At 36.3% G+C, this 19,814-nt stretch overlaps 1 pseudogene; it reads right to left on the bottom strand.

Annotated features, from left to right (window-relative positions):
• Positions 1-2,927: 2,927 nt before the first annotated feature.
• On the bottom strand, positions 2,928-5,249 carry LOC130957155 (uncharacterized; annotated as a pseudogene).
• Between the last annotated feature and the right edge of the window lie 14,565 nt (positions 5,250-19,814).

A 19,814-nucleotide genomic window follows, 5' to 3' on the forward strand; every position in this document is an offset into this window, starting at 1 on the left:
AGTAGGATCCTGGGAATCCGGAAAGTCTAACCTTGTCCGTGGTATTCCGAGTAGGATTCCGGTAATGAATGACTGTGACGTGCTTCAAACCTGTAACCTGCTGGGCGTTAGTGATAGACGCAAAAGAGGGATTCTATTCCAGTAGGGGAGGGAACCAACCGGTGATTGGCCGTACTGTGACAGAGTGCGTGAGCATTAGCTTTCACTGCGAGGATGGGATGTAGCTATCAACCATGGGTGATGCCTCCAGACTGGTTAGCTGTGCGAGTGACAGCCGCATAGGATATTTTCCCGTGAGGATGAAATTAGCCACAGTTGATGGTGAACCCCTATACAAAGCTTGCCATGGAAAGGAGTAAGAAGGATTGAGTAGAAGCAGTGGGAGAGCAGGCGTCCGAAAGCTCTACAGCATCTCCATTCCGCTTATCTGAAATTCCTACCAATGAATCTGCATAAGTATTTCTATCCTTTTTATTATGTATTTTCTTTTTATTTTATTAATCAGATTTAAACCCATAATCCAATTTTAATCTCCCTAACTGAGATCTGCAAGGTGACCATAGCTTGCTTCATACCAACAATCACTGTGGATTCGACCCTTACTCACGTAAGGTTATTACTTGGACGACCCAGTACACTTGCTGGTTAGTTGAACGGAGTTGTGAATTCCAATAAAGAAAATAAACAGTGCCCTAAGGGTATATTCATACTAAAGCTCAAAAGATAGAAGAACATAGTGATCACAATTTCGTCCACCACATATCATTTGATAAATATAAATATAAAATAATTTAAATTGTTAAATATTTTTCAATATTTGATTATGTAATATAATTTTTATTTTAAGAATTTAATTTTATAGTTGTTCAACTTTTGACAATTTAATTTTGTATTTTAATTGAGTTGATAATTAGGTTTACAAAGCATGAAATCTACTCACTAAGAAGCACTTCAATTACAGCATTTTTATATTAGTAAAATTATTAATCATCGGTAAACAGAATTGAATAATAATGCAGCAATTAAACTTCAAATTAAGTAAGTTATTTCAACTATTTTAACATGTACAGAAGACAACAACTATGAATTTTTAATGTGCAACTATTCCTATAAACTACATCTTCCTTTTATAATGTCAATTGTAGTATTCTGAAGAACAAAAGTGAGCATGCATTAGTAAGATATTAAAATATGAAATGAAGCTAAAATTAAATAATTATTTTTTACTCTTGTATTTCTCCTTTTTTTTTTCATTATGATCAAAACAAATACTCATTAAAATTGAATTATATGCTTCATCAGTTCAATTGGTAAATATTGCCTGGAAACCAGCATGTTATGTGACATACATGTTTATCAATCATTTTTTTCGCTTTGAAATTCATAATTTGATAAATACTCAAAATTTAAATAATTTTATTTGCAGGTTTACACGGCTTTTTAAATTTCACAAATTCATCTAATAAAAGTAAGATATTATCTCAGAATCAAATGGAGAATATTAACTCAAACATGTGTAGAGTCTCAGATGCTGAATCTTGTATTGGTTCAAAAACACTAAAAAATAGAATCTAATTAACAACTTAAAAGTTTGCTATTTTATCTACAGAAATCATGACACATTTACATACCAGAATTGCAAATGAAAAGTATAAAAAGTTTGCAAAGTACTATCAACCACAGGTCATAACTCATAGCCATACATGGAATGCAACAATGATCACAATTTACAGATGCAACTAAATGTCTACAATTGACATATTAATCAAAAGCAATGCAGTAAATCTAAAAGAAACCCAAAGCTCAAGAAAAGCCTCAGTAAACATACTTTCATGAGTCCCAAACCTCAGTTTCTTCACCAAATTTTATGATTTCTTGTTCAACACGGACAATGGCAATTGTTCCTCGCTCCTTAAAAAAATTAAATTATAAGGAAGTTGAGGTAATATTCTAGAAAATATATGTTAAATCAATAAGTGACTTTACAATATTCAAAAACATTTCACAATTGATTTTCATGAGCACTAAACAAAGTTGATAAAAATATATTAAAAATTCTGCTACTGGATTGAAAAGGGAGGGGCAAAAAGCAAGAGTGTCTATTGATGTGCAATAATTTTATAATAAATAATGAGTCACTAATAATTCAACTCAATAGTATGCTTAAGGAGAGAGCAAGGTCAGTTGAGACAACCGTACTCTGGTGTCCATGATTTGTAAATCTAACTGCAAGGGCAACTGCACAGCTCTTATTTTAACCACAATCCTTTCCAATTAAGCATGTCATATTTCCTTTCCTTCCCTTCCGCCATCTCCTATTTTAATAGAGGGCTTTCTTGTTTCTGATGTCTACCTAATTGAGAGTACATATAATCTGCATAAAAAGATCTCTCTAAGCTCTATTTCATATGTATAATAACTTTCTATTCATATTATTAATATTTCCCCTTGTAAAAAAAATCGTTCTTCGTGATTACTGCAGTTATTAAAAACTTAACCACTTCTTGAGAGTTTTAAATGATTCTCCTGAAAAAATCTCATAAAAATTTCCAATTAACAGCAACAAATAATAAAGTAATTATTTTTTAAATCAATTGTGAGGTCAAACAGATGAGTTGATTTACAAAAAGAGATGCAAGAATGATGCCTTATGTTATATCTAAGAGTATTATGCATAACAAAAGTTATTAAATACTCACATTCAGCATCGACATTGGTTTTTAAAAAATAAATCAATCAAATAGGTGTAAAATTATTCTAATTACACATAGTCTTAGGTCATATTTTCATAATAAATAAAAAATTAACATTAGTAAAAAATGGTAATATATGATATTTTTTAAATAAGCAAATGTTAAAAGCATTGTTGAAGATAAATTAGTATCTAATATTCGAAGACACGTTACCTTTTGACTATTAGTGGAGATTCAAATATTTCTGAAGACTTCATGGTAAAAGACATTTTCTGTTGCAGTAAAATTGTTAGAATTATCATGAGATATTACAATTTTAAGTCCATCTTTGGTGGTGACCCTTGAAATTGCGACATAAAGTTGTCCATGTGTAAAAATTGGTTGTTTCAGAAATAAGCCAACATGATTTAGAGACTACCTTTGACTTTTATTTATGGTCATTGCATATGACAAAATCAGAGGAAATTGTCTACGTTGAAACTTGAAAGGTAACTTTGCAACCGATGGAGTTAATGTCATTGGATGAAGACCTTTTCACCTTGACTATTTCCCGATAAAATTTTGGCTTCAATAATCTTATTTCTAAGTCTGGTGACAATTAATCTAGTTCCATTAGAAAGTCCAGCAGAATGATCAATATTTCGAATTAGCATAACTGGACATCCTTCTTTAAATGACAGCTCATGATTTGGCAACCCAGAGGATTTTATTGTTGCCAAAAATTCTGGTGTATGTACGCAAGCAACTGTGTGATCAGTTCCTTCTTTAAAGCAAGGTGAATATGAGCTCAGATATGTTTTCAATTCATTTTTATTCAAAGATAGCATGTAATCATTAATCTCTTCAACACTGTTAATAGTTGGGCTAAAATTGCTCTACTTTGCGGGTGATATGAATTTTGACAATCCTTTAGATAGTCACTGTATGTAGCCTGAACAATTGCTTCGACTGGATCGCCAAGAGTAGTGATTAATAGTTCAGATGGTATGGGAACTAAATTGCTCCCATCATCGGAATTTCCAAGCTTACCATCTCCAAGATCAAGGATCCATTTTGCAAATGTTTTTGTTTCCTCAGTGCTTTGTCTTTCATTTGAAGACTTTAGTCGCATGTTTTGGGTCAACTTTAATATCTGACAGTTACGCCACAGGTAAGAAGAATTCATAGATGCACTGACAATATCCTGCCTAGATCCTTTTGTAATAACTGGAAGAATTTGTCTAAAATCTCCACCAAAAACAACTGTTTTTCCTCCAAACGGCAAGATTAAACTTGATTCATTTGTATGCCGAAGTAAGTCTCTCATTGTTCGGTCAAGTGCTTCAAAACAAAACTTATTCATCATTGGTGCTTCATCCCAAATAATGAGTTTAGTTCTTGAAATTAATTCTGCTAACGGACTGCCTTGTTTAATGTTGCAAGTAGAAAATTCATCAGGAATAAGAGGATTTGCAAATCTTGAATGAGCAGTTCTCCCTCCTAGTAACAAAAGAGATGCTATTCCACTTGAAGCTACAGTTAAAACTATTTCACCTTTAGATCTAAGAGCAGCTGACAATGTTCTCCAAAGAAATGTTTTTCCAGTACTTCTGTATCCATATAAAAAGAAAATACGACCATTATCTGAATTTGTAGCTTCAATAACTTGGTCATACACGTTCTGTTGTTCTGTTGTCATTTGAGATAAGTATTGTTTGTGTTGTTCAGCTAACAAAACACGGTCATAGTTAAGTTCATCTAATATTAATTTGTTGTGTAGAACATCTTGTCTTCGAAGATTAATGCCATCTATATTTGGATATGGCATTGTTGGGAATTCTCGAAGTGACTTTCCATTGCTATTAAGTATCTCCTCAATTTCAATGAGAGTTAGTTGCAATAACTCTTCATCTGACATGACCAGATCTAAAAAATGAATAAAAAAGACATATTAGCAGAAATTAAACTAATATATTTAATATGTACTTTTAAATATAAATTAGTTGCTGTATTTATAAATATAGTTTTTTTAATAGCATGTAAACTAAGATAGTGTATATGTTTATATAGACTTTAATATTGAAATATACCTGGTAAGTTGAACATATTTATATGATTATGCAAAATTCCATCTGATAATAGTGTCCAGCATTTCTCCCAAACGACTTCTGGTTGTATCATTGAGTTTGACCATAATAGGGTTGCAAAGAGTTTCCGTAAATATTGACCTGAACCCCAATAACTTGCTTCTTTAATTGCATCAACATATTCTTGATCATCGTCTAATAAACCCCGTGCGTAACATGCATCTCTATACGAAGAGTAAATAATATTGTTGTAGGTTCTTAGATCCTTGAAACTTCTTGGGCCCCTTACAATATTCAGTAGCATTCTCAAGTAGTATAATTCACCGGATGATGGTGGTACAAAGAATAATCTTCCAATGACAGTGTCGGCTTTTCGTGGTTCCCATACTCGAAGTTGGCTTTTCCAAACAAATTTTCTTGGAAAATCAGTATAAGTTAATTGTCTGGCTTCATTGTATTTTCTATTAGCTCTGAACCATGCTATAAACATCGATTCTTTAACAGTTGCCTTTTGAACTGTCTGTGTTAGTGTGTCTTTATCTTCAAATATGATTATTTATTCATCAAGCAAGTGAAAACTTAATCTTTCAACAGATGGCTTTCTATAGTGTATATCATATGCAACGATTCTCCATGCAGATTCACAGGGTGAAATGTACCGACAATCATAAAATATTTTGATCTCATCAACAACACGATTTGCATTTTCAGCTTCTGAATTTGAATAAAAAGATGCTGTAACCCGGTCACTTCCCTTGTTGACATATTTGAAGAGATATTTGATTGATCTGGATTGGTTGTACCATTCAACATTTATATGAGCACCATATTTTAACAATAAGAACTTATTGTAGGGAACAACGTATCGATTATCCAAGTGAATTCCAGATATCTCAATAGTGCGACCATCATTTCGCCGTCTGTAAACTGGATACCCATTATGATCAATGGTGGTATGTTGAACAAATTTTTTAGGGAAGTGACGAATGCATTGTCCATTTTCCATGCAAGGTGAGTTTTTTCGTGCAGTTCCGCATGGCCCATGCATCATTAAATTCTTAATTGCTTCATAGTATTCTACATCTAGCACTGGATCTGGAATTTCAGCTGATATGATGGTGTTAATGTCCTCAGGAGTAGGATATTTATGTCTTTGCGCAAGAAACAACAATATATATGCATGCGGTAAACCGCGCTTTTGGAATTCAATAGTATATATGACTGTAAAAAAATAATAAAAATATTTTGTTCTTATAAATAGAGAGATGTAGAGTATAAGTATAAATATTCTTGGTAAATATAAAGGTTAGTGATTTACCTGCCATAGCTGTGCCAAATAGTCTGTTCTTGTCTATATCTTTAATGATCTTGTCTAATTTAGCTTTGAATAGTCTACATACAACATCAGGTCTATCTTTTGGTCTAAGGTTATTTTCCCTGCAATACCGTTTAATTTCTTCCCATTGAGGATTGCAAGTAACTGTTATAAATAAATCCGGGTACCCAAGTGACCTACATATAGCCATCGCATCTTGGTAGTTTTGAATCATATATCTTGGACCTCCTGTGAATGTTGCTGGTAGTATGATGCGTTTTCCCAGTGAAGAGGCTTCAGTTTCACCATTAAGCACTGCATCTTTTAAACCTTTATAAATTTCAGCTATGTACTGCTTTTGTTTTGAGTATACATATTTTAGTCTGGCAGCTTCAATCATTGAGAACGCATTAACCAAGAATTGTTAAAAGAGTCTTTTAGAATATAACAAAACACCTTTTTCACACCAAAGTATGTGTTGAATTCTAAATGCAAAAAAAATCTCTCATGCTAACAAATGACTCTTCATTGTTAGCATTTGGTTTTATATGATTTAAGGGAATTTTTTCTCTCCATCCATCTTCCCCGTACGGAAATAATAAAGGGTATTGTAATCCCAAGTACGATGGATTTAGTTCTAATATTCTTTGAAGTTCACCTGATTTAGTTTCAATGATGATATCTTTCTCTTGTCTATTTGCATCAAAGTCTCCAACAACTAAACCTGCTATTTCATCAATTGATGGCAAGTTGTATCGTCTTCCATCTTTTCCTCTATTTCCAATAAGTCGAAGGCGCACATCAGTGAATGGATTAGTTCTAAATACTTCTCGCACCATGCGAAATGTTTTTGCAAGCACATTATGTGTATCGAGCATCTTCATAATGTCAAACACTATTTCTACATTCCATTTATCAGTGTTGTTTCCAGAACTGTAAAACCAAAATTATGCATTAAGAGTAAATAAGGGATTCCAATAAAGGATTAAAATATACAAAAACAAATTTATTTAAATTGAAATTTTAGTACCTGACAATAGAGGTCCGGTTGCTTATCTCATTTTGTGTCATATATGTAAAGTTGAGCAAATTTTGCAGTACTTCCTTCCACTGGTAATAAATTTCCCATTAGATGATAATTTTGTTCATGTAGAATAAATGTTGGTGGCCCACGACTATTGCTTCGAGATTTATGTATTTTCCCACCAAAGGAAGTGAAGGCAAACATACTATAATATGTGCGAGTGTTGTTCTGAAAATGAGTGGCCTTTGCACTGGTGCCAAAATAAAGGTCTTCAAGTATTTGAGGTGGTTGCTGTAACATTGGTAATTCTACCTTTCCTTGACGACAACATAAACTAAATTTTGGATTTCTGGAGTTGTAATGTTTATCGATCCATTCTTCGTACCAAAATTTAGCACCACAATACTCGCATTGATATTCTGGATCTCCAAGATCCAGATAACCTGTAGAATAAGCAATATAATGAATTGATTCTTTTGAATTATTTAAAAATTTAAGATTAATAAATAAATTTAGAAAAAGTTTACCTTGTGGCTGTAAATCTGTATTTCTAACTGTTTCACACCTATCTTCTTCTTCAACTGCATAAAAATAATTAAATATTTTAAGGAGTATTAAATTTCATTTTTAATCATGATGTGTATATTTAACAAAAATTTTAGTTGCATTTTAACTTATATTCTATAACCTTATCCATAATAGGTGTTATTTTGTTCTAAGTGTTGAAACATACATTCGTTCTCATATGTGTCTCCATGTTGCTCAGTGTTATGGTTTACTTCATAAGGAATTATTTCTGAAGACACACATGGTATCCGCATTACAAATTAAAGCAAGTCGAAATAAAATTAAAAGCGTTTAGAACCAAGTTGAAGTATGGGAAAAATATTTATTTACTATATATTTTTAATTTGGAAAACTATGTTCGGCATACAATTTTATCTATTCTTGTTGAAACTAATTAATTCTACGTGCAATCATACAATTGTGACGTTTATATTTACTTTTCACTTAATAGGTGTTGTAAAGAACTAATTCTAGTCATTATCAGATATTAACCAAGAGTTTAATTTGGCACGTATATAGTATGTGAAAACAAATAGCAAGACTAAATGCACCTTAAATTAAAAAGTTGGATATCTTACTTTGAAATGAATTGCCTCCCCTTGTATCATTTGCACTGACTATACTATTTGAGTTTATTGATTACCTTGGTTTGAAAGGCGATTCGGTTGAGTCAAGTGGCTGAGAGAAATTTTTAAATTGAAGATGACTTTGATATTCTGATTGATTGCTATGTATTGGTGAATAACCTATGAAAGAAAAGTTATTAACAGTGAATATTATGTCTAATTTAAAAAAAATAAATTCTAATATGGAATATGTGCAAATACCTTCTGTTGTAAATCCAAAATATGGTTGACTATTGGAAATATTGACTGAACGGAGAGTATCTAATATTGGTCTTTGGGTGATTAAGCTGTTATTTGCTGAATTGATGTCTTGGACTTGATTAAAACAAAGCCAAAGTCACTAAATCTTAAAATTGACTTGAAACATAAGTTACTTAGATTAGTTTCCTACAGTTTAGCTACATACATATTATAAGGTCCCATGTTCTAATATTACACAAGAAACAGAGTTTCATAGTATGCAAACATGGATCTTATCTTTACGATATCTTCATATTCCACCCATTGCAACGTGATTGTATCAGTGTTTGCTGGATTATATCGCTTGATATGAAACTGAGTAAACCACATGTTATCAACATCTAGTAACTGTATTCGTCTTTCCATAACTTTAATCAAATGGTGATCAACAATGATACTTGGCAGATAGCACGCTCCCGTCCCATTGATTGTGAACAATTTACTCCAAGTGAGATCTCCATTAAAATCATCAAGCTGCCACACAATAGAGTTATATGTATTCTGATCGTGATTGTTTGCGGCAATACACAGACGATCATCTCGGATTAAGAGTGTTTGGCAGTGGGAGACGGGTTTTGGTGGCAGAGAAATTTTTTTAAACATGAAGGTTAAGAGTGAGAAGGATACAATATATGGATCTTCCTCGTTATCTTCATCAACATGCCAGGTTACCCAATAGACAACACCAGTGACTGAAGCACAAGTGGGATGCAATCTGTGCACATAAGGTGGACATGTAATTGATATATCCCAAGCTCTTGTGAAGCTCGTGTACAATGTTAGTGTGCATGCAGGGATATCTTCCTCCTCACTAAAGATATGGATAATACCATACTCAGGACAGTCAGGATAATAAACAAAGGAGTATATATAAGCATAGTGAGCATAGTGATGCTTCATTGGGTCTTTTATCATTCTAGATTTTTTGCTAACAGGATTCCAAATTAGCAAATAACTGGCCTGACCCATTGAAGAATAACGAATGCAAAAAAACTCCATTTTTCACACCAACTATGTGAAACCACCCCTTATATGTGAGAATGAAAGGCAGCTGATGTTGAGAGATCTCACCTGTCATGGCATCCATTTTAAGAACCCAATCAGCTGAGGTTGTAGCAGAAGTTGACCATGTAAAGTGAGTATAAATTGAACAACCATTGTGTTTCCACCTCTCTGAAAGCTCCGTCAGGAAATTGTATGAGTTCAGCTTGTCCCTCCAGCGGCGACATGTTTGGCGTGCACTTAAAATAGTGGAAGGTTGACAAACCTAGAAGATAGATAGGATAATTTCATCTGGTAATTCTGGAAGCTTTAGTGTTGTTGGCAGAACATCACTCATGGTGCTAATTAGGGGAGCAAAGTTGATGCAAAGTTTGAACACATAAATGGAAAGAAAAAAGTAAACGAAGCTTTTCTTCTTATTGTCAACTGTGCTCGTTGATGACAAGTCATCATATACCCATTTTTCAAGCTAATTTTACTTGTTTTGTTAGTCTTTATGCACTTTCTTGCATCCTAAGTAAGTGATTTGGAATGAAAATACATAACTTCTTTAGATCAAGCAACTACCATGAAATTAATGTTAACTCATGAGGTTTAAGCTAAATTTAATTGATTTTTAATTGATTTATAAGCCTTGTGAATTTAGTGATACTTGGAGTAGTTGTTTTAGTTTATTGTAGGTGAAGAAAGAAAGAAAAAAGAAAGCGTGGCCCAAGGAGAAGAAAACGTGGTCAAAGGAAGGAGAAGTGTGCCGCATGGAAGGGAGGAGGCAAGCATTGCCCTCCACAAGGGCACACTGCCCTCTAGGAGGGCAACATAAGGGAACAAGGCTTGAAAGGCAATTCTGCCCTGCCCACGACAAGGGCAGAGCACAAATCTGTGCCTTGGAATCAAGAAGATCAAAACATTGCCCTGCCCTCCTCAAGGGCAGTATCGGGCTCACTAGAGGAATAAATCAAAGGAAAAAGTTCACCTAAGCTTGCTACAAGAATCGAACACGGCACCATGAGGAAGCAAGGATTTAAGCCTCACTTTGGTACCAAGAGAACCAAGGAAAATAGGTAGCGTGTGTGTCATCCAAGTTTCAAACACGGGGCTTCAAGTTGGAAACATTGCCCTGCCCTCCGCGAGGGCAGGGCAGCATTTTGTTGTGGCACGGCCAGCGCACCATTCTGGCGCACCAAGGCATCATTCGGCAGCACCAGGAGCACGCACAGGCACCAAACTGGCGCACCAAAAATTTCTGCCCTGCCCTCCGCGAGGGCAGGGCAGCATCCTGCAAGCACGCATCGCACGCACCAACGCACCAAGGCCGCACGCACCATTTTTTGCCCTGCCCTCCACAAGGGCAGGGCAGCCTCCTGGAAGCAATTGTTCTTGGGCTGAAAATTGGATTAAAAGGCCAATTTAATCCATTTCTTCACCAAATCAAAAGCCCATCCAAATCCCAAGATCCAAGAATAGAAAGTGTATAAATAGGAGCTAGTTTGATGTAATTAGGACCTTTTTGCTTACCTTTTACTTGACTTTGGAATTTTGCATTTTCTTGGTAGCTTTGAATTTTGCAACTTTTCTTTGAGAGACTTGACCAAGATTTCAGAGAATTAGGGAGGAGAATTGATCTCTCTTCTTCCTCGTTCTTGCTTGGGCATTTTTTACTTTTCTTGTTTGAGTCTTGGGTGTTAAGAATTGAGGAAATTCTGTCTCAATCTCCACTCAAGAGCTCTTTAATTTCTCTTCTGCATAATTGAATTCATTTACATTCCCTTTATTGCTTCTTCTTCAATTTCTTCTCAATTGCTTTGAGAACTTGGATCTGGGAAGGCAATTGAGATCTAGGCTTTGCTACCTAGTCTCTGGAGTCCTGAGATCCCAATTTCCTTTTGGTTCTTCTGTGAACCTCTGCTGCACTCAATTTCCTTACTGTTTGAGTTCTAATTGCCTCTAATTCAATTTCTGCTCTATTAATTGTTGCAATTTAACTTCTCTTTGCTAGATTCTGAAATCCCAGTCCTCAACTCCCTTTTACATTCAAGCAATTTATATTCCTTGCATTTTAAGTTACTGCAATTTACATTTCTTGCACTTTAAGTTTCAGTCATTTACTTTCTTGTTCTTTAAGATTCAGCAAGTTTACTTTCCTGCTCTTTAATTTACTGCAAGTTTCCCCTCTCCCTTTACATTCCAAGCAATTTAGCTTCTGTTAAATACAAACCACTCAACCAAAACTTAATTCGCTTAACTAAATCAACCACTAAACTAAAATTGCTCAATCCTTCAATCCCTGTGGGATCGACCTCACTCATGTGAGTTATTATTACTTGATGCGACCCGGTACACTTGCCGGTGAGTTTTGTGTCGCATCGTTTTCCGCACATCAAGTTTTTGGCGCCGTTGCCGGGGATTGAAATAGATTGACAATGATTAAGTGAAGTGGAGGTCTAGATCAGGCACTTTTTCTTTTCTGTTTCTCTAACACACTAACTGTTTGAATTTTTGCTTAAACTAACTAAAAATTCATTCTAGCAATAGATTGAAGTTTTATTGATTTTCTGGATCTGTGTGTTTATTGTTGTGTGTTTGTATGTCAGGTACAGGAAGATCTTCCCCTATCCTCTCTGAACTTGACCAAAGGACTCTTCGAAGAATAAGAAGAGCTGAAAGAGGGAAGAACGTTATTGGAGAGGAAGAATCTGAGGAGGAATTCCAAGAAATGGAAGGAGATCCATCAAATCCCAATCAACCAGAAGGAGGAGCCAATAATAACCAACAACAAAGAAGAGTACTGGCTTCCTACACATTTGCAAATACTAGACATTGTGGGAGTAGCATTCTTCCCCCCAATGTCAATGCAAACAACTTTGAACTAAAGCCACAGCTCATCACACTGGTCCAAAACAACTGTTCTTTTGGAGGAGGGCCATTGGAGGATCCGAATCAACATTTATCTACCTTCTTGAGGATTTGTGACACTGTCAAAACCAATGTTGTGCCTCCTGACAGTTACAAGTTATTGCTCTTTCCATTCTCTCTCAGAGACAAAGCCACTCAATGGCTAGAAACGTTCCCAAAGGAAAGCATCAACACTTGGGATGACTTGGTGAGCAAGTTCCTTGCCAAATTTTATCCCCCTCAAAGAATCATAAGATTGAAGACTGAGGTACAGACATTCACTCAAATGGAGGCTGAGAATCTATATGAAGCATGGGAAAGATATAAAGCTCTATTGAGAAAATGTCCACCAGAGATGTTTACTGAGTGGGATAAGTTGCAAAACTTCTATGAAGGACTTACTCTGAAGGCTCAAGAAGCACTTGATCACTCAGCTGGAGGCTCATTACAACTCATGAAAACTACAGAGGAAGCTCAAAACCTCATTGACATGGTGGCCAACAACCAATATTTCTTTGCTCATCAAAGACAACGCCAACCATCACAGAGAAGAGGAGTAATGGAGTTAGAAGGGGTGGATTCAATTCTAGCTCAGAACAAGATGATACAGCAGCAGATTCAACAACAGTTTGAGCAAATGGCCAAAAGAATTGATGGCCTGCAAGTAGCAGCAGTGAGCACCACAAGCCAACCATCAACCACATGGGTGCAAAGTGAAGAAACCCAAGAGGAGCAACAGCAAGAGCAAGTCCAATACATGCACAACCAAAATCCTGGAATAAATGAAGTCTATGGTGATACTTACAATCCATCTTGGAAGAACCATCCCAACCTCAGATGGGGAGACAACCACAATCAAAGCCAACAACCATGGCAAAGAAACTCAAGTCAGAACAATTGGAAAAGCACAAACCACAACCCCTAGCCGAACACTAACCAAAACACATACAGAAAACCACAAAATAATTACCCCAACTCTAACCATCACCTACCCAATAACCACCCAACTAACCAAAACACCTATCATCATCCATCAACACCCCAAAACCAACCAATCTCACAAGACTCTCAGAGGATCACTAATCTAGAGATGCTCATAGAAAAGATGATGAAGAACCAAGAATTGAGAACAAAGAACCAAGAAGCTTCCATGAAGAACCTAGAGAGGCAGATTGGGCAAATTTCCAAATAGATTTCTGTTGAAAAACCATCAAGCTCACTACCAAGTGACACCATTCCTAACCCAAAGGAAGAATGCAAGGTCGTACAACTAAGAAGTGGAAAGATGTTAGTGGATAGTAACCAAGGAGCAACCAAGAAACTTATGGAGAATGACAATGAGCCAACAAGGAATGATGAAGCCATCAACAAGGACATGACAAGCAAGAATGTCCCAGAAAAACTCACAGGAAAATAACCAACCACAGAATCTGAAGAAGGGAAAGCAGATCATGGAAGAACCGATTCCAAGACAACTTCAAGGGGAGAAAAGCTTGACACCCCCAATACCTTATCCACAGAGATTCCACAAAGAGACAAAAGATCAGCATTTCCACAAATTTCTTGAGACGTTCAAGAAGCTGGAAAACAACATACCTTTGGCTGAGGCATTAGAGCAAATGCCTCTATATGCCAAGTTCTTAAAGGAGCTCGTCAACAAGAAGAGAGACTGGAATGAGAAGGAAACGGTAATGCTCAGTGAGGAATGTAGCGCCGTGCTCCAAAAAGGAATTCCACCAAAGCTTAAGGATCCAGGGAGTTTTGTAGTATCTTGCACCATAGGCAAACTAGCCTTGGACAAAGCTCTCTGTGATCTTGGAGTCAGTATCAATTTAATGCCTTTATCCATGATGAAGAAGCTTGCTATAGAAGAACTCAAACCCACCAGGATATCATTAGTCATGGCCGACAGATCAATCAAGACACCCAATGGAATTGTGGAAAATTTGTTAGTGAAGGTTGGGGTGTTTATCTTCCCTACAGACTTTGTAATCCTCAACACCGAAGAGGAAGGAAACAATTCAATCATCTTGGGAAGACCATTTCTAGTAACTGCAAGAGCCATTATAGATGTGGAAAAAGGAGAAATGATTTTCAGAGTACACAATGAGCAAATGATCATAAATGTTTTTAAATCAATGCAACATCCTCCTGAGCAAGAAGATCATTTGAGAGTGGATATGATAGAGAGCCTGGTGGAAGAAATATTAGACACCAATCAGCATGAGCAAGAAAAAGAAAATCAAGAAACAGTAGAGGAACACGCAGCTGAGATCTCCATTGACAAAGAGGTGGAACCAAGCAAGAAAGAAGAAGCGCAAAAGCAAGAACTGAAGCCATTACCTTCTCATCTCAAATATGCATTTCTTGGCACTTCAGAGAGCTTCCCAATGATAATTAATTCATCCCTGACAAAGAAGGAAGAAGGAGAGCTTCTTGATGTTCTCAGAGCTCACAAGGATGCTTTAGGATGGACCATTGATGATCTGAAAGGCATTAGCCCTGCAGTGTGTATGCATAAGATTCTCTTGGAGGACAATTCCAAAGCAGTAATTCAACCTCAGAGAAGATTAAATCCTGCAATGAAGGAAGTCGTCCAGAAGGAAGTAATGAAATTGTGGAATGCAGGAATAATATATCCTATTTCCGATAGCTCATGGATAAGCCCAGTCCAAGTGGTACCAAAGAAGGGTGGAATGACAGTCATTATTAATGAGAAAAGTGAACTCATTCCCACAAGGACTGTGACGGGGTGGAGGATGTGTATTGACTATAGGAGGCTGAATGATGCCACACGCAAAGATCACTTCCCACTCCCTTTCATTGATCAGATGCTTGAGAGGTTGGCTGGCCATGCTTATTATTGCTTCCTGGATGGCTATTCTGGGTATAATCAGATAGTGGTAGATCCAAAGGACCAAGAAAAGACTTCATTCACATGCCCAGTTGGAGTTTTCGCTTATAGAAGAATGCCATTCGGACTATGCAATGCCCCAGCCACCTTTCAAAGGTGTATGCTCTCCATTTTCTCAGATATGGTTGAAAAATTTTTAGAGGTTTTTATGGATGACTTCTCTATTTTTGGTGATAATTTCAATACTTGCCTAAATCATCTAACTCTTGTTTTGAAACGGTGCCAAGAAACTAATTTGGTTTTGAACTGGGAGAAGTACCATTTCATGGTTCCTGAGGGGATTGTTCTTGGTCATAAAGTTTCAAGAAAAGAGATAGAAGTTGACAAGGCAAAAGTGGAAATAATAGAAAAGCTCCCTTCACCAACTAATGTGAAATCTGTTAGAAGTTTCTTGGGGCATGCAGGATTTTATAGAAGGTTTATCAAGGATTTTTCTAAAATAGCCAAACCTTTAAGTAATATGTTAATGATTGATAAACCTTTTGTTTTTGATGAAAATTGCCAGCATGCCTTTGAAACTTTAAAACATAAACTCACAACAGCACCAATTATCACACCCCCGGATTGGAACTTACCCTTTGAACTCATGTGTGATGCAAGTGATATTGCAATTGGTGCTGTACTTGGACAAAAGAAGGGAAACTTGCATCATGTCATATATTATGCAAGTAAAGTATTGAATGAGGCTAAAAAAAATTACACCACAACAGAGAAGGAATTGTTAGCTGTAGTCTATGCATTTGATAAGTTTAGATCATACTTGATAGGATCTAAAATTGTGGTTTATACTAATCATGCTGCCCTCAAGTATTTGATGACAAAGCAGGATGCTAAACCAAGACTTATCAGGTGGATACTACTTCTATAGGAGTTTGACATTGAGGTAAGGGACAGGAAAGGCACTGAGAACCGAGTTGCTGACCATTTGTCAAGGTTGCCACAAGAAACAATTCAAAAAGCATCGCAACCTGTGAATGAAAACTTCCCAGATGAACATCTTTTGCTGATCCAACAAACACCATGGTTCGCTGATATAGCAAACTACAAAGTGGGGAGAAAGATACCCCAAGAATTCACTAAGCAACAAGTGAAGAAGCTAATCAATGAAGCAAGGAAGTTTTTGTGGGATGAACCTTATCTGTTCAAAAGATGTTCCGATGGAATAATTAGAAGATGTGTCCCTGAGAGTGAAATAAGAGATATATTATGGCATTGCCATGGCTCGGCGTATGGTGGACATTTTGGTCCAGAAAGAACAGCTTCAAAGATATTGCAAAGTGGTTTCTATTGGCCAACTATCTTCAAAGATGCCAGAGAATTTGTCCACCAATGTAATGAATGCCAGAGAGCAGGAAGATTGACAAGAAGGAATGAGATGCCACAGAACTTTATTTTGGAAGTAGAATTGTTTGATCTATGGGGCATTGATTTCATGGGACCCTTTCCCCCTTCTCATTCTTTCAGATATATCTTGGTAGCAGTGGAGTATGTTTCAAAGTGGGTGGAAGCCATAGCCACAACTACCTGTGATGCACAAATTGTCCTTCAATTCCTAAAGAAACACATCTTTACTAGATATGGAGTACCCAAGGGTCTTATCAGTGATGGTGGTGGGCATTTTTGTAACAAACAAATGGAGAAACTTCTTCATAAATATGGAGTTATCCATAAAGTGGCCACACCATATCACCCTCAGACTAATGGGCAGGCTGAATTAGTAAACAGAGAATTGAAGAAAATCCTAGAGAAAACAGTAGGTAGCACAAGAAAGGATTGGGCTAGGAAGTTGGAAGATGCACTTTGGGCGTACAGGACAGCTTTCAAAACTCCCATTGGGAAGTCCCCCTTTCAGCTGTTATATGGCAAATCTTGTCATCTCCCTGTAGAGCTTGAACACAAAGCCTTTTGGGCTACTAAACTTCTAAACCTTGATTCTGAAGCAGCAGGAGAGAAAAGGTTGTTACAGCTAAATGAGCTGGATGAGTTTAGACTAGAAGCCTATGAAAATACTAAGATATACAAGGAGAAAGCTAAGAGATGGCATGACAGGAAGATTTTGAAGAAGGAATTCAAACCCGGACAACAAGTACTCTTGTACAACTCACGACTCAAGATATTCCCTGGCAAGCTTAAGTCTAAGTGGACTGGTCCATATTTGGTAACTAAGGTCTTTCCTTATGGGAGTATTGAATTGCTAGATAAAGCAACAAATAGTCGGTTTACAGCAAATGGCCATAGAGCAAAACCATACCTAGGAGGACAATGGAACAAGGAAAAAGAGGTTCAGAACCTAAATCCTTCTTGAAGAGCAAACAGAAGATGTCAAGCTAATGACAATAAAGAAGCGCTTGTTGGGAGGCAACCCAACCTGAGGTAGTTTTCTTTTCATAGCTTTTTCAATAAAAATGTTGAATAATTGGTATGCATTGCAAGGAGCTAAGTTTGGTGTTGCACACCAAAACAATTTAAGGGAGAATGAAGGATTCTAAGTTTGGTGTTCCACCAAAAATCTCACTTAAAAGCACATTCTCACTTCTTGCATAATGCTAGCTCCAAGCAATCAGACAAATTATTCAACTATTTAACTGCTTTCTAGCTTTGATTCCATAACCTTTAGCAAGGACACAGGGTTTCAAATATGGTTAATTTGTTGCATCTGAGACAGTGGCAAACAATTAAGTTTGGTGTTCACACACCAAAACAAATCCAAGAGCCACACTCAATTTATGCATACTAACCATACACTTAAGGGCTTGAGAAGCAAGCAACTTTGAGAACTATGCAGGACATTAGTCAACAATTGAAGATATTATGCATCTCAACTCAAAGAAAACACAACAGAAGGAAGAATCAAGGGGCTGCAACTTCAAAGGTTGTATCTAAACTTAATCCTTGCTGCTGTGTATTATTTTGAACATGGGAACCATTATATATCCTGCTAAAGTGTTTATTTAGTTGCAAGTGAAATTGTTTGATTATGTATGCTAAATCTGCATATTGCTTGTCATCCATCACCGAGCTGAATTTTGTTTTGTTTCCCATATGCTTGAATAAAAGAGATTTTGTTTGAATTAAAAAGTAAAAATCCAATGTTGCATAAGTAGGATGCAAGTTAATGGTGGTATATGTGTTTGATTAAATGCATAACTCATGAAATAATTGTTGCATAATATCATTCTCATTCAAGTGTGAGTAAGCTTGCTGTTATAAAGATCCTTATCAATAAAGAAAAAGCCCTTGAGAACAAAAACAGAAAGAAAAGGAAGAAGAAAAAGCCAAAGTGGCAAGAAAAACAAAGAATAAAGGTTGGACACCAATAGCTTGGACCCTAGGACATATGCCTGTGGTGTTCTTGTACTAAGATATGCTTAAATGAGTAAATTCTAAGGGGTATTTTAAAACCCGGTCACTTAGATCAACTGATTTGGGATGGCCAATTGAAAGTCCACAATAAAGAGCAACTTAGATACAGAACATTTAGTTATCCAAAGAGATGCTGGGCATCAATGATCCTAGGAAGAAATAGTGAGCCATGTGTCTGTGGTGGAAAGATGTTGAGTAAAAGAAAGAAAAAAATAAAGCCAAAGGCTACTACTGCAACATTAGACACCAAACCTCCAAAAGAATAAGCTTGTTAAGCATTATAAGAAAGAAAAGTTAGCAAGGGAGTAGTTAAATAAGTAAGTCTTATAACAGCAAGTTTAGCAAGCCTTTGATGAAAAATGTATACTATGTAACAGCAAACAATAACTTGAGTTATCATTGTCTGCATAAAGACCCCATAAATCAAGTTCTGCTATATGCCTAATAAGGATATATGTTCTTTTCTTGTTCATTTCAATTTCTCTTAGTTTTGATGCTTGCTTGGGGACAAGCAAGATTTAAGTTTGGTGTTGTGATGACAAGTCATCATATACCCATTTTTCAAGCTAATTTTACTTGTTTTGTTAGTCTTTATGCACTTTCTTGCATCCTAAGTAAGTGATTTGGAATGAAAATACATAACTTCTTTAGATCAAGCAACTACCATGAAATTAATGTTAACTCATGAGGTTTAAGCTAAATTTAATTGATTTTTAATTGATTTATAAGCCTTGTGAATTTAGTGATACTTGGAGTAGTTGTTTTGGTTTATTGTAGGTGAAGAAAGAAAGAAAAAAGAAAGCGTGGCCCAAGGAGAAGAAAATGTGGTCAAAGGAAGGAGAAGTGTGCCGCATGGAAGGGAGGAGGCAAGCATTGCCCTCCACAAGGGCACACTGCCCTCTAGGAGGGCAACATAAGGGAACAAGGCTTGAAAGGCAATTCTGCCCTGCCCACGACAAGGGCAGAGCACAAATCTGTGCCTTGGAATCAAGAAGATCAAAACATTGCCCTGCCCTCCTCAAGGGCAGTATCGGGCTCACTAGAGGAATAAATCAAAGGAAAAAGTTCACCTAAGCTTGCTACAAGAATCGAACACGGCACCATGAGGAAGC

Source organism: Arachis stenosperma, chromosome 10 (assembly GCF_014773155.1).
Source record: "Arachis stenosperma cultivar V10309 chromosome 10, arast.V10309.gnm1.PFL2, whole genome shotgun sequence".
Taxonomy (NCBI): domain Eukaryota; kingdom Viridiplantae; phylum Streptophyta; class Magnoliopsida; order Fabales; family Fabaceae; genus Arachis; species Arachis stenosperma.